A 21,311-nucleotide genomic window follows, 5' to 3' on the forward strand; every position below is an offset into this window, starting at 1 on the left:
ACTGGCCACAAACAAATCCCTCCTGAAAGCAATTTTGAAAGCGATGAGGGACAAAATCCACAGCCCTCAGTCTGGGAGCAAAAAAAAGCGCAGAAGTTCAGCCGAAGATAATGTGAGGATTCAACAGTCTGAGTTAGACAAATCATGTAGATATGTTCCGCTTGCACTTCTTATCTCTGGTCTCATCTCTCTGCACCGGCTGAGCCAGGCAGAGGAAAGTACGACAACAACAGCTCAGCAAATGGAAGGAAGCTTTTTCAGAGATTTGTTTTGTAGTGTTGAGGCTCCTGAGTGGCTCAACAGCCACACACTGCACCAGGCAGGATTTTCAGTTTTAAAAAAGGTAAAAAAGTAAATTATTAGAATAAAGATATAAAAGAAATATTTAAAAATAGTTTGCTGAAGCTGTTTATAAGATCTCCTCAACCGTATATATTTTCAATCAAAATTCTGCTCTCTCTCACGTTGCAAGTGGTTACTTTCAATTTTAAAATGTGTTACTGTGTTCAATGGAGTATTAGGGCCATGTTGAATTTTTTAGAATAAAGTCCTAATATTACGAGAATAAAATCACAATATCAGGCCGTGTGTCATTTTAAAAGGGAATATACTTCAGTTTTACAAATAACATAATACTTAATCTTTTGACACATCAGCACGACATCGTAATTATCAGGACTTTGTAAAGACTGTGAAAAAAATGATGTCCATTCAGATGAAAGAACCACACAGACTCTTTTTTAAATGATATGAAACATAGTTTCATAATGACATTGGTTCAAGATTTTGGATCCAGACGGAGTGAAACTTAGACGAGCATGGATTCTCCTTACTGCTTATTTCCTTTAATATTTCCTCTCAATTAGGATTTTAGTCTCGTAATATCACAAATTCATTCTCGAAATCTTTTTCCTCAATATGGCCCTAATACTCGGTTGTAATGCATTTCTGGGCCTGAACAAGAATAAAAAAAAAAATCTACTGTATAAACACATATTAACCAAGTTATAACAGACCAGTTGTGTTAAAGGTGTGTGGTCACTTTCTAGCAGCCTGATGTCATGTGCATGTGATTCAATCAAAGTAAACACAATGAACGTCTGTGTATAACGGGGCACTACACTGTGACACTGTGTGCTTTGGTGCCTCTAGATATCTGCAGACATTTTACTTAACCAAGAATGAAGAACATTTATTTTCACCTAAATAGTTTATTCACATTTCAGGTGATATCCTGTTATTTCTGTGTCAAAGGTGTATTTTCTCCAAAGACACATTTTCCACAACTCTTTGCTCTGCCTCATTTGAATGAACCTCCCACACCTCCCCTCCCACCTGTCAGCCCTGTCTCCTCGAAATGTTATACAACTAAACCACAACACAGGGTTTGTTAAATGTTGATAACAGGTTGTGTCTGAAGTCGCTGTGAACTGTTTCTGTATTTAAACAGACAGGACCTATCACTACCAAGAGATTTAATAGAACCATAAAACAAGTTAATAACGCTGCAGTCTGTGGATATTGTACTACAAGGTCATACGACACGTTTCCCGTGAACATGTTATTTATGTTAATATAGATTTATTTGCCACTGTCTAAACACTTAAATTAACAACATATTTTCATTACAGATATTCTTCCATCAAAACATATTAAACACCAAACTGTAGAGATGTTGCTTGTGCTGGTTGGTGCATGGCTACAAAAACAGTCCAGAGCTTAAAGGAATCCATGTCTGATGTTTGTCTAGTTTGATAAAAGCAGCATAAACCGGCTCCACTCGGCTCGGGATGTTGGGAGCTTCTGGTACACTGTGGCAGATTCTCTATCTAATCTGTCAGAGTTTCTCATTTATTTAACTATGTGGAAGTTTTTCGTCTGAGCTCCAGCATCAGCAGAAATGACAGGAGCCTTTGAAACAACACTTGAATTTGTAAAAGTTCTAACCTTTCTACTCGATCAAAAAGTCTGTTTGAAGCTCTGCGGCTGTGGCTCATGTGAGAAAACGATATTAAATGAAGTGAAAAAGTTCAAGGTCCGGTCAAAAGCTCTAATATTTTTCTTGAGTCGGTAAATACTGAGAAAATAGCCGTGTGTCTATCTGAGCTCTTCTCTCGTTCCGCTGTGATGAATACTGAGTGAGACGTTTGAAATGCAAAGATTCTTGATCCTCTCTTTCTCTCTCTCTCTTTTAAACACTTTCTGTTTGTTTTCGCCTCTTTTGATTTTTTTCCACAGGGTTTTGATGGGCTGACCTCATTCAGAGACCCGTGCATATTTCAGGTTGCCATGGGTTACTGTAATTAAAACCTATTAATCACGGTGCGATGGATAATTAAACGCTAAAAGCAGTTTGTCAGCTAAACGAGCCGAATGAGACACGCAACACCGGTTCGCCTGCACCCCCCACCCCCTTTCCTCCTCCTCCCAACACCTACACTCACACAAATACACACTCATACACACACACATATACACACACACACACACACTCACAAATCGCTTCTTGTGTCTTACGAATCTGAGGCCAGTGGCTAACACCCTCTTGCTTCAACTCTGAGAGCTCCTCGTCAAATTGTGTGTAAAAGTGTGTGGAGAGTGTGTGTGTGTGTGTGTGTGTGTGTGTGTGTGTGTGTGTGTGTGCGTGTGCGTGTGCGTGTGTGTGTTTGTGAGAGTGTCCGGTTCAAAGGGGCCACTCACTGCCTGTCTATAATTAGCAGCAGGCAATTAGTATCAGCAGAGAAATGCAAAACAGAGCCTGTAAAGAAGGCGGAGAAAAGAAAAATCACCTTGAGTCATATTTTGTTTATGGAGCTGCTTTCATCCCCACTTTAAGGCAGATTTAAGTGTAACACTCTAATGTAAGTTATATGAGGTTATCGAGATAGGGTCTTTTATGGGGGGAAAAACATAAAAGCATCTGAAAACAGAATTAATTTGCTTTATGATGATTCTCACCAGGAGGTGATGTTTTTGCCATGTATTTTATTTACTATTACATCACCACAGCCTGAGCAGAAAGGGAATTTGCAGTGGAAGGAAAATAAAACTCTACAATATATCTTCCGCTGACGTCTCGTCTCTTCTGGCACCAAACTGGGTCGCCGTGCTAATTCACCCTTGCCAAAGCCAGCCACAGTCACGCACACACGAGACCAGACGAGACACAGAGAGGTGGGGCGGGCACGAGATGGTGAAAGGAAGACGGCTTAAGTGGTGAAGACTTGTGTGTGCAGAGGAGGAAAAAAAAAGAAAGTCAGACATGAATGTGAATATGTGTGTGAATATGAGCGTGCCTAAGTGGTTCTCCCCTGACAAAGGTGCGGATCTTTGGCTGGGAGCACGACATGGCGCATGAGTGTGTGTGTGCGCACACGCATGTGTGTGAGCACAGGGTTGCGTGACATGCCGTTAAAAGTGTCACAGGGAGGGAAGCGATGAAAGACGGGGGGAGATAGAGGGGAGGGGAAAGTCTGGTGGAGTGGTTGACTGGACCCCTCGTCCACTTGAGTTTACATCAAAACACTGAATCTGTGTGTGTGTGTGAGTGTGTGTGTGCAGCTGTGCATACATGTGTGCAGCTGTGTAGTGTGTGTGTGTGTGTCTGTGTCGGTGCCCCCCGGTGCCACTGAAGAATGGGCTCAAGTGCCCCATACAGTGAGAGCGATCGAGGACACACTGATATGAGACACACACACTTAGGCTGGTCACATCTACTCAGCTCATCCAGCCCATCCAAGCCTGACACACACACACGTGCATGTGGGTTAGTCCTTTGCTCAGTCAATGGACCACAACCTGGCCTCCTCCTCCTCCTCCTCCTCCTCCTCCTCCTCCTCCTCTGTGAACTGCACTGTATGAAAGAGAAAATAAAATCCAGTTACTAGAGCTGAACTTCAAACACTCATTGAAAGTAACTGCACAAAAAACATTAAGATAAAGTTTTACCCTGGATTTAAGTTGCTTTAACTCATCATCCCAACCATATATATATTCTGTTTCACCTCTTGTACTAAAATTTTAAACCCCTTGAAACTCTAAGTTCTTTTCTCTGCAGCATAAAGTGACAAACTACCCAACAACAAACTTTGTATATGAGTAATAAAAATCCTTTAATAAATCCAAGCAAACCTTCTTCATCAGGGCTGTGGTTTGATCAGATTTGACTGACAAAGGCCGAACAACATAAGTAATCAACCCCCACAACCATCATCCTATTTTAATTTTAACAATGCTGAATCCTAATTGGTGCACAGAAAATACATGACAATGCAGTTTTGCAGTGGAGACACGCCCACTAGTAGAAACAGTGAGAAAAGACCCAAGAAAACGGAGAAAGTGGTTTTATGAGCTTTTAAAAAGAAGATGAAAAAATAAAAGTTTGTCTGCACACCTCAAGTTTGTCTTGCCGACCCGAGGAGTAAAACTGTTTGTTTAAAAAAGGGATATGTGTCCAACACGTCTCTACAGACTCCCCAAAAATGACAAAAACACAATCTCTCTCTCTCTTTTGCCTGCTCCACCTTTCTGAAAAAGTGAGCTCAAACAATCCAGTCAGATTTGGAGCCCCGTGTGACGTCCTATGGGGTTTGTTCCACCCACTGTTTCCGAGAAAATCTACGTATAGCAGCCCCTAAGTTTCCTTTCCTCACTGACGCTGCTGCAGTTAGAAATCAACCAGATATTATCAAATTAAAATTGTTGGAATATTGAGAAGAATTTTTACCAATGAATACAGACAGACGAAAAAAATAAAACAGTGTTTGATTTGTTATTTTAATTTACATTGACCTGGATGTATTAAGCTTTTAACTATGTTAAGCTTCTAAAGCACACATATTTTCATTCTAGTAATGAATTCACTATGGTCAATATGCTGTTGCTGGTGTGGAAATTAATTTATACAGAAGATTTTACATTTATACAGACGGTTAGAAAACTATAAACGTATCAGGTAAACCTAATGGAAGTATTGATCATGCATTAAAAATATGGAGATGAGTTTTATTTTGGATAAAACTCTGAACTAGTTTATTTCAACCTGCTATTACAACCTTTGTTTTTCTCTGGGTTAATCTGCTTATAAAAGCCTATTCGGCTGCACCATATGTTTATCATCATGGTTTGTTGTAGCCTTCAGATTTGTTTGATCCCTTTGAAAAGATAAAATCATGACCAGACCAAATAATGGGAATCAGGAAATTGCTGTGTCAGTCACAGTCAACTATACAAAGGAAGATTATGTGTAGTGTCTGATATCATTTGTATCTGCAGTCTAGAGTATTATTTTTTTATTTTTTAAATCCACGGTTGTGGTATTTTGTTGGATGTCATTGTTTTGGGTCAGTAGAAGATTGTAACTAAGTACAGTTACCATTGTACTAAATCTGAGGTAATTATACTTTTACTTTTCACTTTATAATCGTACTCCACAAGAGTTTACAGATTTATACGTTTTTTCCCCTTTTTCATCAGCTGGAGTTAATTTACAGCAACATTTTACGTACAAAGTAGGAATAATTAAAAATGATGTATTGTTGTAACTATCCAACAGTATATGGAATTAGAGATCGGATGATTACACGAGTGTCACTTAATTAAAACTATTTGATAAGTTATTAATCACTGAATCGTCTTTATCCTAAATGAATGTAAACTGAATCATTTTGATGTTTGATCACGGATCAAAGAAGATGTAACTTTGATGCTAAGTGATTCTGGTCATGATTATTTTCTTTTTATTTCTTTTTATTAATATATTTTAAGATTCTCAAACTCTCCAATCAATTATTTGAGCAGATGAATCCATATCGACACTTATCATCAGTGGCAAACCTCTGTAAGTAAAGGTTATCTCCACCTGAACCAGTTACAGTAGAAAAGTGTTGCAGACACATATATGCATAATGATGTAAAACACGGATTCCTTTAACTTTTGATACTTGAAGTACATATTCCTAATGATGCTCACACACTTCTACTTTGACAGTGAGACTTGTATTTGTAATTAAATATTATATTTGATTTATTTTTGATTTATTTTGATTTATTTGTACTATTTTACAGTATGGTATGATGTAACATTAGGGCAAATTGAAAGGATTATAATTTTAGATTAAAGTCATAATTTCACTACAATAAAGTTGTAACAATATTATCATTCTCATTAAATTACAACTTTATTCTTGTAATATTATGACTTTTTTCAAAACAAATTCTAAACAACAATTTTTCTTTTTTCTCATAAAAATGACTTAATACACTTTATTCTTGTAATATTATGACATTTTCCTTCAATATAATACTCTTGTAGTTTGGTACTATTACTTTTACCGAAGAAAAGTTCTTCTTTGCAAATGGACCGGGCAATAAAGCTGTTGAAATATACTGGATATACAATGTATCAAAAGGTAACAAGGAAAGGCATAAACATAAATGAATGAGCTAATTCTCAATTGTTACACCAGGATAACTATACAGCCTATTCTGTAACAATGCATTTTGCAATTTTATTAGTAATTTCCTTGGCCCATTTATTATGAGAATGATAGAGTGACAATGCCATTCTTAAATCCTAGTGTAAAACTGTGTGTGTGTCGGTCTTGTAATTCGTCACCTCTCCTTACACAAGGAACAGTTTTTGGCTTCTTCAGTCACAGGGGCATTGTGGGAGTGTTCGGCGTGTCAGTCAGAGGGGATGAGTGAGGCTTAAGCAGTGCAGGAATAGAGTGGGAGAGCGAGTGAGAGAGAGAAAGAAGACAGTAGGAAACGAAGGAAGGGGAAGAGAAATAACAAGCAAAACAATTTTGATATGAAATATGTCACTTTCAAAGACATGCAGAAAACTCTTTTGGTCTGATACATATATGATACATGATATCAGAAAAATAAATAATGAGAATAATTATAATAATAAGAATACTACTACTACTACTGATAATAATAATACAAATAAAAATATTGATAATACTACTACTGCTACTACTACTACTTGTACTAGTACTACTACTACTACTAATAATAATAATAATGTAAGGAATGAACTGATTACTGCATATCACAATACAAAAAGTTTGAAAAACTGCATATTTGGAAACTGTGCATTGCTTATTTTTAAATGAAATATGTCACTTTCAAACAAATACAAATATTCATTATATTATATATTATATTCATATTCATACCTATATGATACAGGCTATTAGAAAATAAATAAATACTACTACTACTACTATTACTACTATTATTACTACTACTACTACTACTACTACTACTACGACTACTACTACTAATAATAATAATAATAATAGTAATAAGATTATTAATAAGAATAATGGAAGAATATGTTGAAAGCCAAATTAAATTAAAAGGACTTTTTGTTTAAACTTTTTTGTCTCTGCATCTTGGGTCCTCCTGCTTTAACTAAACCTGACAGCATGAGCCTTTAACATTCCTACTCGCCAACAGCGAGTTTGTGTTGGTCGGGACCAGGACGAAGAAAAATCGTTTTCCTGGCTCGTCCTCTGATTCCACCTGTTAAAAGATGGAGCAGATCATGAAATGATCTGAAATCCTGGATGCACAGATTTTCCTGAGACCACTGCCAAGGATTTCCCTCTTGACACCTGCAGCGGTTTCCAGCTGTTTGTCAGATTGAAGTCCACTCAGAAAAGCTGAGCAGTTTGATTCTATTACCTCTGGTCATCATAATGATTACAGCTCCACTTATTCATTTGTTTCAAAATGGTTCCAACAAAACTTTGTATCATTTGTAAACAAGAGAACAACTTAAAATGGACATTGTTACACAAAAGATGCTGTGAAATCTTCAGATTTACAGAACCGATGTTTGCCTAATGTTGTGATTTTTACATTTATCATCAGCAAACAGTTAAATTAAATATGAAAACTAACTGATGACAAGGTTATTAATTATTATTATTATTATTATTGTATTGTTGTCATAATTAATATATAGATTAGACCAAATGTAAAAAAGTAAAGAAACATTGTTTGTCTTCTGTTGCTGTGCTGTGTTGCTATGAATAGTGACACACTAAATGAATCACACTGATTTGTTTCACTGCAACACTGTGTTAATTGATCAGGGCCATGAATCCTGTATCTATATTCAGAAAGACAGAGGTAGATGTTACTGTACTAGTTATATTTATTCACAAAATGTAACATATTTACAACATTCACATCATTAAAACATTTATAATATTGTACAAACGGGGAACGGGGGAGGGGTTTGTTTTGAGGAGTAGGAAAAGGGTGAGGGAGGCGGGGGCAAGGAGGGAAGGAGTGGGTGAGGTAAGAATTCTTTGAGCACTGATTCGCCTTTTTCTCCTTCTCCACCTCTTCTCTCTGCTCCAGCTCATCTCGGCCTCCACCTTTCTGCAGCTTAGTCCCATAGTTGGAGTCGTCTCCTCCTGCTTCACCTCCAGCCCCGACTCTTCCTATGCTCCTTTTCTTTTGTAGTGCGCAAGCCCAGGCAGCCGATTTAGGGAGTTCTCCTTTTTTTGGTTTCGCATGTGATGAGCTGGTTCTTGTTAATGAGCTTAACCATCAGCCTCCTCTGTCTGACCTGCAGCAGGTTGACCGGCCCCTTCAGAGCCTGGTTTTCCTTGTCGACCTTCACCTCTCTGCTCCAGCTTGTCTCAGGCTGAGGTGGCTCCTGGTGCAGACTTGCCTCCATACTCTTGGACTTGGCCTGACACTCAGTGAGCTCGGCCATGCAGTCAATGTAGGCCCTCAAGCAAGCACGCCGTTTCGTGGTCTCTTTCTTTATGAGACCATCTTTGTCATTCAACTGATGTTGCAGCTGCTCCACCTGCTCCTTCAGAGCCTGGATCTCCTTCTCCTTCTCCTTCTCCACCTCCACCTCTCTGCTCCAGCTTGTTTCAGGCTGAGGTGGCTCCTGGTGCAGACTTGCCTCCATACTCCTAGCCTTGGCCTGACACTCAGTGAGCTCGGCCATGTAGGCCCTGAGTCGAGCACGCCGTTTCTTGGTCTCCTTCTTTATGAGACCATCTTTGTCTTTTAGCTGGTGTTCCAGCTGCTCCACCTGCTCCTTCAGAGACAAGTTTCCATTTTTAAGAGCCATAATCTCCCTGTTGGCTCGGAGGAGTTCGGCTCTGAGGCTCAACACAATGTCTGGTTGCTGCATGTTTTACAACAGAGATCAGAACTATTTGTTGATGAAGCTCTTGGAACAGTTGATGCTCTATTTTCTCTTATCTGCTGAGTAGTTTGTTGTCTTTATGTTGGTTTGTGGTCGTCGAGGATCGTTCTCACAAGAAGTTTCCGTTCTCGTCTGGATCTTGACGTTTGTCTGCAGGTGACACGATGAAATAGTGTGTAAGATTTAGGTGAAATTGATCTATTGACAAACATTCAATATAAAACAATTGACACAGAGAGAAAGACACACAGAGAGACCCAGAGAGAGACACGCAGAGAGAAGGAGAGAGAGGGAGAGAGACAGACTGGCTGGTTTAAGAGAGAGAGAGAAAGAGACACAGAAAGAGTGAGACACACAGAGAGACCCAGAGAGTGAGAGAGACACAGAGAGACACAGAGAGAGAGAGAGACTGGCTGGTTTAAGAGACCCAGAGAGAGAGAGACACAGAGAGACCCAGAGAGAGAGAGACACAGAGAGACCCAGAGAGTGAGAGACAGTCAAATGACGTTTGTCTGCAGGTGACAGGATGAAATAGTGTGTAAGATTTAGGTGAAATTGATCTATTGACAAACATTCAATATAAAACAATTGACACAGAGAGAGAGACACAGAGAGACCCAAAGAGAGACACGCAGAGAGAAGGAGAGAGAGGGAGAGAGACAGACTGGCTGGTTTAAGTGAGAGAGAGACACACAGAGAGAGACACAGAGAGTGAGACACAGAGAGAAAAGACAGAGAGAGAGAAGAGAGACAGACTGGCTGGTTTAAGAGAGAGAGAGAGACACAGAGAGAGAGAGAGACACAGAGAGAGATAGAGACAGAGAGAGAGAGACACAGACAGAGAAAGACAGAGAGAGAGAGACAGACTGGCTGGTTTAAGAGAGAGAGAGACACAGAGAGAGACACAGAGAGAGAGAGTAGACACAGAGAGAGAGAGAGAGAGAGAGAGAGAGAGAGAGAGAGAGAGAGACCCTCCTGCTATGTGTGTGTATCTGGTTGCCATGGAAACTCAACTGAATGCAACTGTTCTCTCCCCACTGGGAAGAGAGAAATCTAAACTCTGAGTGCAGCACTCAAACAACTATAATTCAAAAACTATAAGTCCGTGAAATATCTATCTATACCTATCTGTGAAATAAAGACACCGTGAGAATCCCAAGACTTTGCCGAACACAGAGATATATTTGGGATTTGTGAGAGTAAAAAAATGGGACAGTGGGAGCGAGTTATGCGAGTTGATGCTCCTTCCAGAAATGTTTTCTCTGAAATAACATTAGACCCAAAAGAGAGGGATAGTTTTTTCCTGAAAGGAGCTACACACCTCATGTAATGTGCTCCTAGCATTAGCTTAAGCTCCCGTCAACTTGTCCTTAAACACATTCAAACTCCCCATAAACCAATTAAAACTCACCAGTAAAAAAAAGCATTTTCTGAAATAAATGACTGGGAAAACTTCCCTCATCAGTCACCATGGCAACCAGATGCTTTGATATGAATTTTAATCTGAATTTGATTGGCAGTGATGGCAGTTTTTTTTTTTTTACTTTGTCTTAAATACTATAGTTAAATACCAAGGTTAATCTTCCCACTGTTACAAAAATCACATCGTTTGGTAGAATAAGATGCCTCACTCTGCCTGGCCTAGGCGACCTAACGCTACTTAGCATCACGCTATCACGTATCACTCATTCATTTAAATAGCATCATAAAAATGACAAGAATACCACAGGAATCAAAGATAAGCAGCAGAATACACAAAACAAGCCTGCAACAATATTCCCACATTTGTCATAAAAGCAACAGAAACCAGCACAGAAACCAGCACATTATCAACATTTAACAGCAGCAGGTAACAGCAGCAACTTCATATTATACAGTGGTTTCATTTCCAACTTAAATTATGAGCCTGAATTGTGCCGGTTAGCATGCTGGGTAAATACAGAGAGAGTGAGACATGACTTACCTCAGTCAAGGTCAGAGTGCAATAGTCTTAAACTTTAACAGTATTTAAGGCAATCAACAGCCAATCAGAGGTCTCCTATCAAAGTTGTCCAATCAGATTCATCCTGTTGTCAATTTCAAATCTTAGCATCTGGTTGCTATGGTGATGAAAACACCTACTGATGAGGAAGTTTTGCGATCATTTATTTCAGTAAATACTTTTTTTCTTACTAAGATATTTTGATGACTGTATTTGATTTACATTTGAAATAATAAGGTTCTGAATAATAACTAAATATTATATAATGCTATTTAATTATATGTTTAAAACTCTTTAAAGCTCACTAACTGAATGCACCTGCTCTCTCCCCACTGGGAAGAGACAAATCTAATATAATAATAATTACACTCTACTACTAATTTTACGACTAAATTAGAAAGCAAGTAGAGATTATTTTACTTCATAATTAATCTGCAATTAATAATTGAAAATAATGAAAAACATCACATCAATATTTTTCTGAAGCCAAGGTGAATAATAAAAAAGTAAAAAACATCCTTGAATGTTAAAGACTAAAACAAAAATGTGTTTGGTGTAAGAATAAATGAAAATTAAAGAAAACACGTGTGTTGGCAACATGTGAGACGTACTCACCCGACTGAGATGCTCATCATAAAGTGCTGCTCTGAAAAAGCCGTGTAACGAGGCCAACTGTCCCTACAGAAACAATGTGAAATAAACAAATATTACATTATACATGAGAGCAAACCTACATAACGGGCATCAGTGGCCTCAGAGGGAATCAAACTGCGTCAGGGGACAGTTCCTCTGTGGAACCTTTGCTCAGTGACACGTTATTTATTCCAGTTTCCATAAGAGGACGATGCTTTTCTCTCCGTTCTCTGAAGGAGCCGGACGTAAAACATTTTGCAGAAATAACGTGACGGGGACTCACTCTGAACTTTTCTCCCAGGAGCTTATGGGCGATCTCCTCCTCCGCTTCTGCCAATGTGCTTTGTCTTTATCCTGCAGAAACACAACCAATAATGATCTGATGAAAGCCCTGGGACAAGTTCATCAAAGTAAAAATGTGAAAAATGGCCACTAAATGCAAAATGGCGGGCTTCCTGTTGCTTTTTTCAAAGTGCACCTCTAGACTTTTTTGTTTGTCTGGTCATGATACACCTGTGTATCGATTTTGTGAAGATCGGTCAATGTGATCGCGTTCCAGGGGGCGCGGGGGGCGTTTTGCCACGCCCATTTAAAATTACTCCAGAATACGTACATTTTCACCACTTTCTAATTTTCTGCAAACTTTGGTAACTATTTGAGCATGTTAAAGCCCTCAAAAGGCCAATTCATTTGCCTGAAAAAAAAAAAAATAATAATCCTTACAATTTCAATAGGGCCTCCCACTGTCTCCTACTGTTCGGTGCTCGGGCCCTAATAAAAGAGACAATAAACACAGTGACAATGGTTATGAAAAAATGAGAGAAGGTGTGACACTCAGCCTCATAATGTGATCGTTATCTGTCAATTTGGCACCGTGGAGAAATATCAGAGGAAGACAGCAGCAGGAGACAAGGAGGATTTAATATTCCACTATTATATATTTATTTTATCGTACACACACACACACACACATATTCAAAGAGAGAGATAGGCCTGTCAGCACCTCCCTCCTCTCTGCTGTCACTCCTCTTCACTTTTGGTATTTTGCACTTTGAACATATGATGCACATATGCAGAGGTGGACACACACACACACACACACACACACACACACACACACACACACACACACACACACACACACACACACACACACACACACACACACACAGGTCATTAAAACTCTAGAGATGGAGCTGTGCATGGCGGTGTCTGACAGGGTGCAGCAGCCTTATTGGCCGGGGGTCCCTGAGGTCCAGACAGGTGAAAATAGCTGACACTGTAGCTGTGGAAACAATGTGTGATAAGCTCCTTATATGCTATATGACTTGTGAATATTTGACCACTGGTATTACTATTAAATATTGGATATAAGTAGTGGCGTCTGCCCTTGAAAGGAGGTTTCATCCAAAAAAACATCTAAAATATTATGGACATGTACTGCATATTTTATTCAATCTCTTATTTATTGTGTTAGGTTATTTGTAAATTATAATATATATAATATTCGTCGTTGAATTAGCTACAGCTGAACTACTGCTGAAATCTTTGACAGTTGATAGACAAGTTAATCACAACTCATTTCTGTGAATTTTGTATCTGTATTTGCTGCTTTTCTCAGTTTTATATGACAGGAAATTTAAAAAAGAGTCAGTTGTTGGTGAAGTTTATAGAAATCAGCTGATTCGATGGAACTTGCAATGGGTATTTTCCAAAATTCTTAGGAATCTTATTCACTATTTGATTAGGTTTTCAAAATTATCCTGAAAAGTGCAAGTTTAAAAACTGTATGTGTGTGTGTGTGTATGTGTGACCATGATTTTTCCCTAAACATCACTATCTAAACATCACCAAACAAACATGTAATAATTATAATTACCCGCTTGGTTGTTGGTTGTTAATTAATCTTGCCATAGATTATCCACTCCTCATTGTTTGATAGACGTGTGCTGAGAGTAAAAGTAGTTGCAGTTGAAGAGGTGTTAGCAGGTCAACAGTCGGCTGGAATTTGGGTCAGTGTCTGAGCCACCATAGCAGACACTGAACTGACATTCATTATGTCAGTTAATGAATAAGCATGAAATGTGTTTCAAACTGTCATTTAAAATGTAAGAACTGTCATTTAAAGAGGAAGAGATTTCATGAAATGGATATTAAATATCGAGGTGACAGCTCTGACAAGACAAATTCTGTGACTTGTGTCAGCACTAAAATAAACAAATCATGCAATTAGTTTGGGTAGAAAATGCGTACTATCAATTATTTAGATTTTCTTGTTTTTCCTTCTATAGCATCCTCTTAAAAGCTGTAGAAGAGTACAAAGATAATAAAAAAGTTTGATTTCGAACTCTACAGACAGCTGTATGTATAATTCATGTGATTTAGTGTTGGTTATAGAGTTCAAGGTGGAATTGAGATTGTACATCTCATTCTTTGGCTTGGGCCGACCACCATGTAGCTGCTATTTCTTACAGGCGAGACCCAGTATGATGTTATGATTTTACTAATGAAGATGCAGCTAAGTGATTTGGGGAACAGATGATTTGGTGAGAACTTCATTATTCCCCGGCTCACGACCACTTGAGTGGAACACAATGTTCATAATTGCTGTCAGAATCAACTTGTGGCGGTCTGCTATCGAGATCGTACAAGGAGCTCAAATTGAAGCGGTCTCCAGAGAGGGAGAGACGGGGGGGAATGGAGAGTGATCAAATTAGTTCCATCCTCCTGGCGGTTTGTAAACAACTGCTGATCAACAACATTGTTTCTGTTTGAAGGCTAATGACACCGAGGCTGCAGAAACACACCCACACTCACAGCCTCGGGGAGGAAAAGCTGCCCCGCTGCTAGCGCGCACACATTCACACAAGTGTTTGACTCCGCAAAGTGTGATGCATACACACACACACACACTCACATTTGAATCCTCTCACACCATGTCAACAGGGATATATCTCAACTTAGTTTGAACTATGAAGGAGGTAATCTCTTTTGTTCTCCCTTAATGTAAGTGTACTGGAAGGTGGATGAAGGTGGACAAGGACTGAGAACATTCCTGGTCAAGATCATTAAGTTTTGGCTCAAGGGTCGCTCCCTGGAAATTCAAAACATGCCTTGAGAGCGCAGTGCTAGGGGGTGAGTTTAGGGGCCCACCAACCTTGATATACATATATATATATATATATATATATATATATATATATATATATACTGCATATATAAATGTCATGACGTAGAGACATCCTAAACAGTTGACTCTACGTAAGCATTAGCCCTGAAAAGCCAAAGACAGTTTAAAATTGTGTTTATGAGCTACATTAAACCCATTAATGTATATTTGTTTTATAAATGTGCTAATAAATGTGATAAAAACTGAATTATGTATTTAATCAGAGAACAGTCATATAATTTAGTTTACAGCTCAAAAAACACATTTAAGATTGTAGTATCACTTTAAAAAGTTGAAAAACTACAAATCATGTCCATTTAATCAAATTGTATCTATGTTTGTTTAGAAATAAACAAATACATTTGAAACTAGTGAAATAATAATGGAAGGTACTTAGCTAAAATTGCATCCTTTTATTTTTTTAATATTTCCTATACCCATGTTTATAAGAGTTGATCCTCTTGATATCAGACTTGCAGATGGTAAATAGTCTGTGTTTCTAGTCTTGAGGACCACTCAAAGTGCTTCACAGTACAGTTTTACATTCGACCATTCACAGACACATTCATACAGTGCCACGGCTGTGGGGTTCAGTATCCTGCCCAAGGACACTTCGACATATGGAATGGGCCGACCGCTGAGGCTCGCTGCTCCTCAGATCTGTGGGGAGATGTTCTGCCTCTCTTCACACATTGATATATATATATATTTTTTAAATGCTCTTTTCCAGATGGAATTAGTTGCTCCACCCTCTGATATAAAATGCCCTACAGTCTGGGGACATATTGTACTCTTCACCTTGATCTTACCAAACTTTTGTGAGTTTTTCAGTGTGTTTAGATCATTGCCATTTTGGAAAATTCCTTTCTGGCCAAGAGACTGGGAGTCATCTTTTCATTCAGTGTTCGGGTAAACAAACTTGCGTTCTTAGTGCCGTCTGTAAATGTCATCTCCTCTACATTGACACTCCTGCAGCCCCGTAGCAGCACATTCACACCTCCATGTCTCACAGTCGGCACTGTGCAGGCACCACGGTGGTCCTGCCCAGGTCTGCACAGTAAACATGCTGGATCCCATCTGATCCGGACAAATTTGTTCGGTTTCATCTGAAGAACGTGTTGCCAGCATTCATTAGGCCTCTTTTCATGTGTTTGGCAACGAGTGATGCAGCAGTTTCGTCTTGTTTTAGTGAGCTATGGTTTTCTTTCTGACTTCATGTAATGTCCTTCTCACTGTCTGATCAGTCACTGAAAAGCTCATTTACCCCGACAATGTTGGTGCTAATTCAGAAGAAGTTACTCAACTCTTTTATTATAAAAGGTCTTTCTGTACCAAAAAAACAACATGCTTATTGGTGTGGTTTCCAGGTGAATACGATGGTTGAGATGTGAATCACTAGACATTTAAAGTGACACAATTCAAGATTTGTGTTCGGCACTCGGGCATCCTTTACAAGTGGGATACGTAATTCATTTTGGTAAATACTTGTTGCGGTCTGAGGCTGACAACCCTAACTACCTGACTACCCTGATGTGTGAGAATGGTGAGCTAGTTGTCTCTTACAGCTAGCAGGTAGCTGCAGCTCTGGTGGTTGGTGTGTGCCGTGTGTCTTAAAGCAGGTCGTAATGTTCCAGCAGCGTACACCAGAGTTACAGAGTGCAGTTCCAGGTGTCCAGAGGGCGCTGCAGCGATGAAAGGCATGCAATTCTTCCTATTATAAGTTTGTGTACTACCACCATAATGATGATGGTTATTGTAATGTATAAAAACTACCTAGTGGTTCTATTGTATACTGTAGGTCATTTGTTCCAACTTCAGATGCCACCAATAGGAGCTTACCAGTGGCGGGTCTGTCACAGCTTTTGTTTTCATTCATCCTTCCATCATTTATTGATATCACTTGTTCTTTGAGGGTTGCAGGGGAGCTGGAGCCAACCCCAGCAGACATTGGGCTACCCTCACCCTCGGAGTACAGCCTAGACAGATCCCTCACGCATCGCAGGACCAACATCCAGATGCACCATTTGACATTCACACTTAAGTTTCCTCCTAACCTAAGCTGTCTTTGGACTGTTGTAGGAAGCTGGAGATCCTGAAGAAAACCACACAGACAGAAAACAAAGCAAAGTTACTTGCACCTAGTTGAGCCTCACACCCATTGTTGTCACCGTGCTCAGAGGTGTCAGCAGTCATTTTGGTAAATACATCGTTATTATAATGGTTAAGAATGAAAATAGAAAACTATAACCCAGGTTGTAATAACCTGCAGTTATCAGACAGACAAATACAGCCCAGAGAATAGCAGGGTATTGCAAGTGGCTAATTAAAATGTGTCAATATGCTACATTGAGATATTCGACTTCATGTTCAAACTGAGCAAACACAAACACAAACCCTACCACAGAGCAACGTGGACCACACTGATGTGGGCAAACGAGAACTTTACAAAAGCACAAAACAACAGCTATCACAGCTGCTGTGGCCGACATGCTGTGCAATGGGAAACGAGGCGGTGTGGACATGTGTGTGTCAGTGTGCAAATGTGTGTGTGTGGGTGTGTGAGAGAGTGTGTGTGTGTGTGTGTGTGTGTGTGTGTCTGTCCAAGTGTGTGGGTCTTAAGAAATGTGGAGGCAGTGTACATCTGTTTGTTAGAGTGTGCGAGTGCTAAGGGATTTGTTGTTACTGTGCCAGGACTAATTAGGTTTTGTGTGTATGTGTCTGGTTGGTCCTCGTTGGTGGGTGGCCGAGGATTTTGATTGGTCAGACAGGAGTGGACGACATAAGAGAGAGGAGAGGAGAAGTAGAGGTGAAAAGGAAAGACAAGGAAAGGAAGCAAAGACAGAAAATTAGGGGAGGAAAGGAGGGGAAAGGAGGGAAGAGGACAAGCGAAAGTATGAAAGGAAAAGAGGAGAGGAGTGAAGGGTAGAGGAGGAGAAAACAAGGAGAGGGAAGAGAAAAGAGAAGATGAGGGGAAATGAGAGCAGTGTAGGGAAACAGGAGACAGGAAAAAAACAGTGGATGAGGAGAGATGGTATTATTAAATATTTTGATGCTGTTAAGCCATCATGACTCTGAGCTTGTATGCGGGCGCTTGCATGCATGTGTGTGTGTGTGTGTGTGTGTGTGTGTGAGAGAGAGAGAGAAAGAGAGAGCGAGCGATAACAGAATGAATCATATCTCAGCCAGACACAGCTCTGTTATGTCACTCAAACTTCCCTCCAATCTTTGTTGCGATTGGCCAAAGCCCTATCTCCACAGCAGGTGCAGAGGGCCACACATCAGTACACAAAGCAACTTTGCTGACACACCAACACACATACACACACACACAAACACACACACACACACACACACACACACACTTGCATACCCATGTTACCAGTTACACAAAGATGCACTCTCTCAAACAAATCCTCTTATGTGCAGCCCATATGAATGCTTAATTCAGGACAGAAAACACACACACAAAGGGCTGCGAGCTGCTGGGTAAATTATTGATTGAGTGTGTGCCACCCTTGGCCTGTGGTAGCCACCCATGTCCCAGTCCAGTGTCTAAGAGCTATTAGTGCTGACAGTAAAGAGACAGGCAACATGATAGCAGATCACTGAGAAGCTGGCAGCCTCCGTCTGAAGGGACTGCGGGACTTCTTCAAATGATTTTCTGCCCTGACTTCTTGTTGAGTTAAACTGATGTGCACACAGGGCGCTGTCATTTACGTCTCCCTCTTTCCAGGCCTCGGCCGAAGGAAGCAGCTTGTATGGATGTGAATGGTAGAATGAGCTGTGTATGCATATGTGTGTGTGTGTGTGTGTGTGTGTGTGTCATGGATTGTAATAATGTTGGCATCTCAAACAGGAGTTATCCATGAGTGACACAGTTGTTAGAGACTTCAGTCAAAGTCAGTTGACTGCTTGCATAAATAAAACTGAGACTACATTTTGACATTTTGTCAGTTTTTTGCCATTTGCTTTGGTACATTCTGGCAAAGGTCATTTGAACATGTCATTTCTAAGCAGAGCAGTCAAATTCATTATGTTAGAAATGCAACTTTGGGTGTTTTTGCTCTTTTAAATTTGCCAAAGTCGTAGAATAGACTTCTCTGGGGCCAGGGACACCCCTGTCCATGCTCTCTCTGTGATTTGTGTATGCATTCTGTTGTCTTTAAGGGATACAGGCTGATGTCTTTCTAGATATTGTATTTTGTCGATGTCAACAAATCAACAAGAAAAGACCAAGAAAAGAACAAGAAAGTCAATATTTCAATGTTCAGACTCCCCCCTGCCCTGTTTGTGATCCTCGGCTCAGAGCACAATCATTTCTACTGAAGATGTACATCAATACAAACAGGCCATCATCATCATCATCATCATGTTATTCTTTTAAAGGCTCAGTTACTTCCTAAAACATATCGGCAGTGAGCATTTGTTAGGGGACTATTTGCTTTAGTGAGTGTTTCCAACAGCAGTGTGTGTGTGTGTGTGTGTGTGTGTGTGTGTGTGTGTGTGTGTGTGTGTGTGTGTGTGTGTGTGTGTGCGTGTGTGCGTGTGTGCGCGCGTGTGTGTGTGTGTGGATTGTTAGTAGTTCTTGGACAACAATGGAGCTGTGTCGCTCTCAGAGGAATAACATGCATCAGGTTTTGTATACGCAGACACTTGTTTGTTAAATCATCACATTGCTGTTTCGGGTTTTAATGCAGTTTGTTGACATTAATGAGGATACAGAACTTATCCTTTAAGTAGCAGGTGAATAGCACACAGTGGAGTACTCAGCATTAGGAATTTATCCAGGAATGCCTGTGCACCCTCTACGCATAACATCATCTGAAACAACAAAGGGCTTACACATTGTCAAGATGTGGTACACCAGTGTAAAGCCTTTAAACTGATAAAGGCTTTACAGTGGTGTATTGTTCCATTTATACAATACCAAACAAATCTGCTGTTTATCAAATTACCATAAATTTAAAGATGCCAAAATGTCTGGGACGCCAGGGACATGTTAGAAAAACATGGATGTATGAATTCAGAAACGTGTTGTGAGCTCACGTTCAAGGCTTTTCTGAAAGTCCCTGTGAAGTTCGTAGTGTTTTTTGTTTTTTTGAATTTTGAAATCCTCATCCAAACGTTAGAATGTAATAAAAATAGACAAGAATATCCTGCAATTAAAAACATATTATATAACCAATATACCACTGCATTATGTACAATGATAACATTGTATTCCAAGGACTTTTGCAGTACTGATGTTAGGACTGGTGTTAGGTTAACATTTTGAACCAGCATCGTGAAATCAAGTCATAGGTTGTAGCCTTCTGATTGAACCCTGTTTGTGACAAGGGAAAACAATCCCATTCAAGGCAGGTGAGAAGAGATATTTATCTTTCTAATGCCGACGGAGTAGTGGTGTACAAAAGCAAGAACCCAAAACTCATTTGTCCTTTTGACCTCAACAAACAAAAGACACGCAGCAGTGAGAAACTCCTGAACTCTCTCAGAATTGCAGGTATCAAAGGTTAATCAGAGGATTCAAGGTTTTGTTGGCCCAGTTTTGCTTCTCTTTCCGAAGCCCTGTTCAGATCAGTTTATGTTGTCTTTGTGATTTGCATCATTCATCCCTGTGAGGAATCTTTACCGCCCCGCAAGCAATTATTATTTGTCCGAACCTCTGCTCAAAGTTCCTAAATTGATGTGTCTGTGTTTCCTAATCCAAACGTACAATCTGGGTTCTGTTCGCTATGAGCTGCTTGATGAATCAGAGGGGACTGGCACCTTGTTGTGAATGTTAAGTGCTTGAACTTTTTCTTTTTCTTTCAGTTTTTTCTTTTAATCCCTCTTAGATGGATATGTTATGACTGGCGCTTCCTGGTGCACCAACTGTGACCGTATTAACACTCTGTGACTCCTGCCTCTGTTCAGCTCTCTCCTCAGGAAACTTTGTCCTTTTCAAATATATAAATAATCAAAAACACTTGATTAATTTCCCCTCTGATGCGACGCAGCAATTGCTAATGTCAGGAGGAAAACAAGTGAAAAGTGTAGCCGGCCTCCCTTCCTCCCCCGCCTTGTTCCTTCCCTCCCTCCCACCCTCACTTCTCCCCACGCCTTTCCTCTCTCGCTTGCATTTCCGACACACGCTCTTCACACTCTCTGATCCTCTCAATCTGCCGCTAATATGCCTTTCAGAAATTCCATCTTTTTTTTTTTTCGAGATACCCTTCCCCTTCCCGACCCTCTCCCCTGCTCTCCCACCCTCCGACGCTCCTCCGCCTACTCCTTCCATCAGGCACAGTTTAATGGTGACAGCCATTCAATCGGATAATTAACATCCGTTTAACGCTCAT

At 39.9% G+C, this 21,311-nt stretch overlaps 1 protein-coding gene across 4 annotated transcripts in view; it reads left to right on the forward strand.

The window, feature by feature from the left end:
- Positions 1-21,311, forward strand: part of epha8 (eph receptor A8) — a 111,851-nt gene that overhangs the window by 57,005 nt on the left and 33,535 nt on the right. The gene's annotated exons all lie outside the window — the stretch shown is intronic.

This window comes from Hippoglossus stenolepis, chromosome 3 (genome assembly GCF_022539355.2).
Source record: "Hippoglossus stenolepis isolate QCI-W04-F060 chromosome 3, HSTE1.2, whole genome shotgun sequence".
NCBI lineage: Eukaryota > Metazoa > Chordata > Actinopteri > Pleuronectiformes > Pleuronectidae > Hippoglossus > Hippoglossus stenolepis.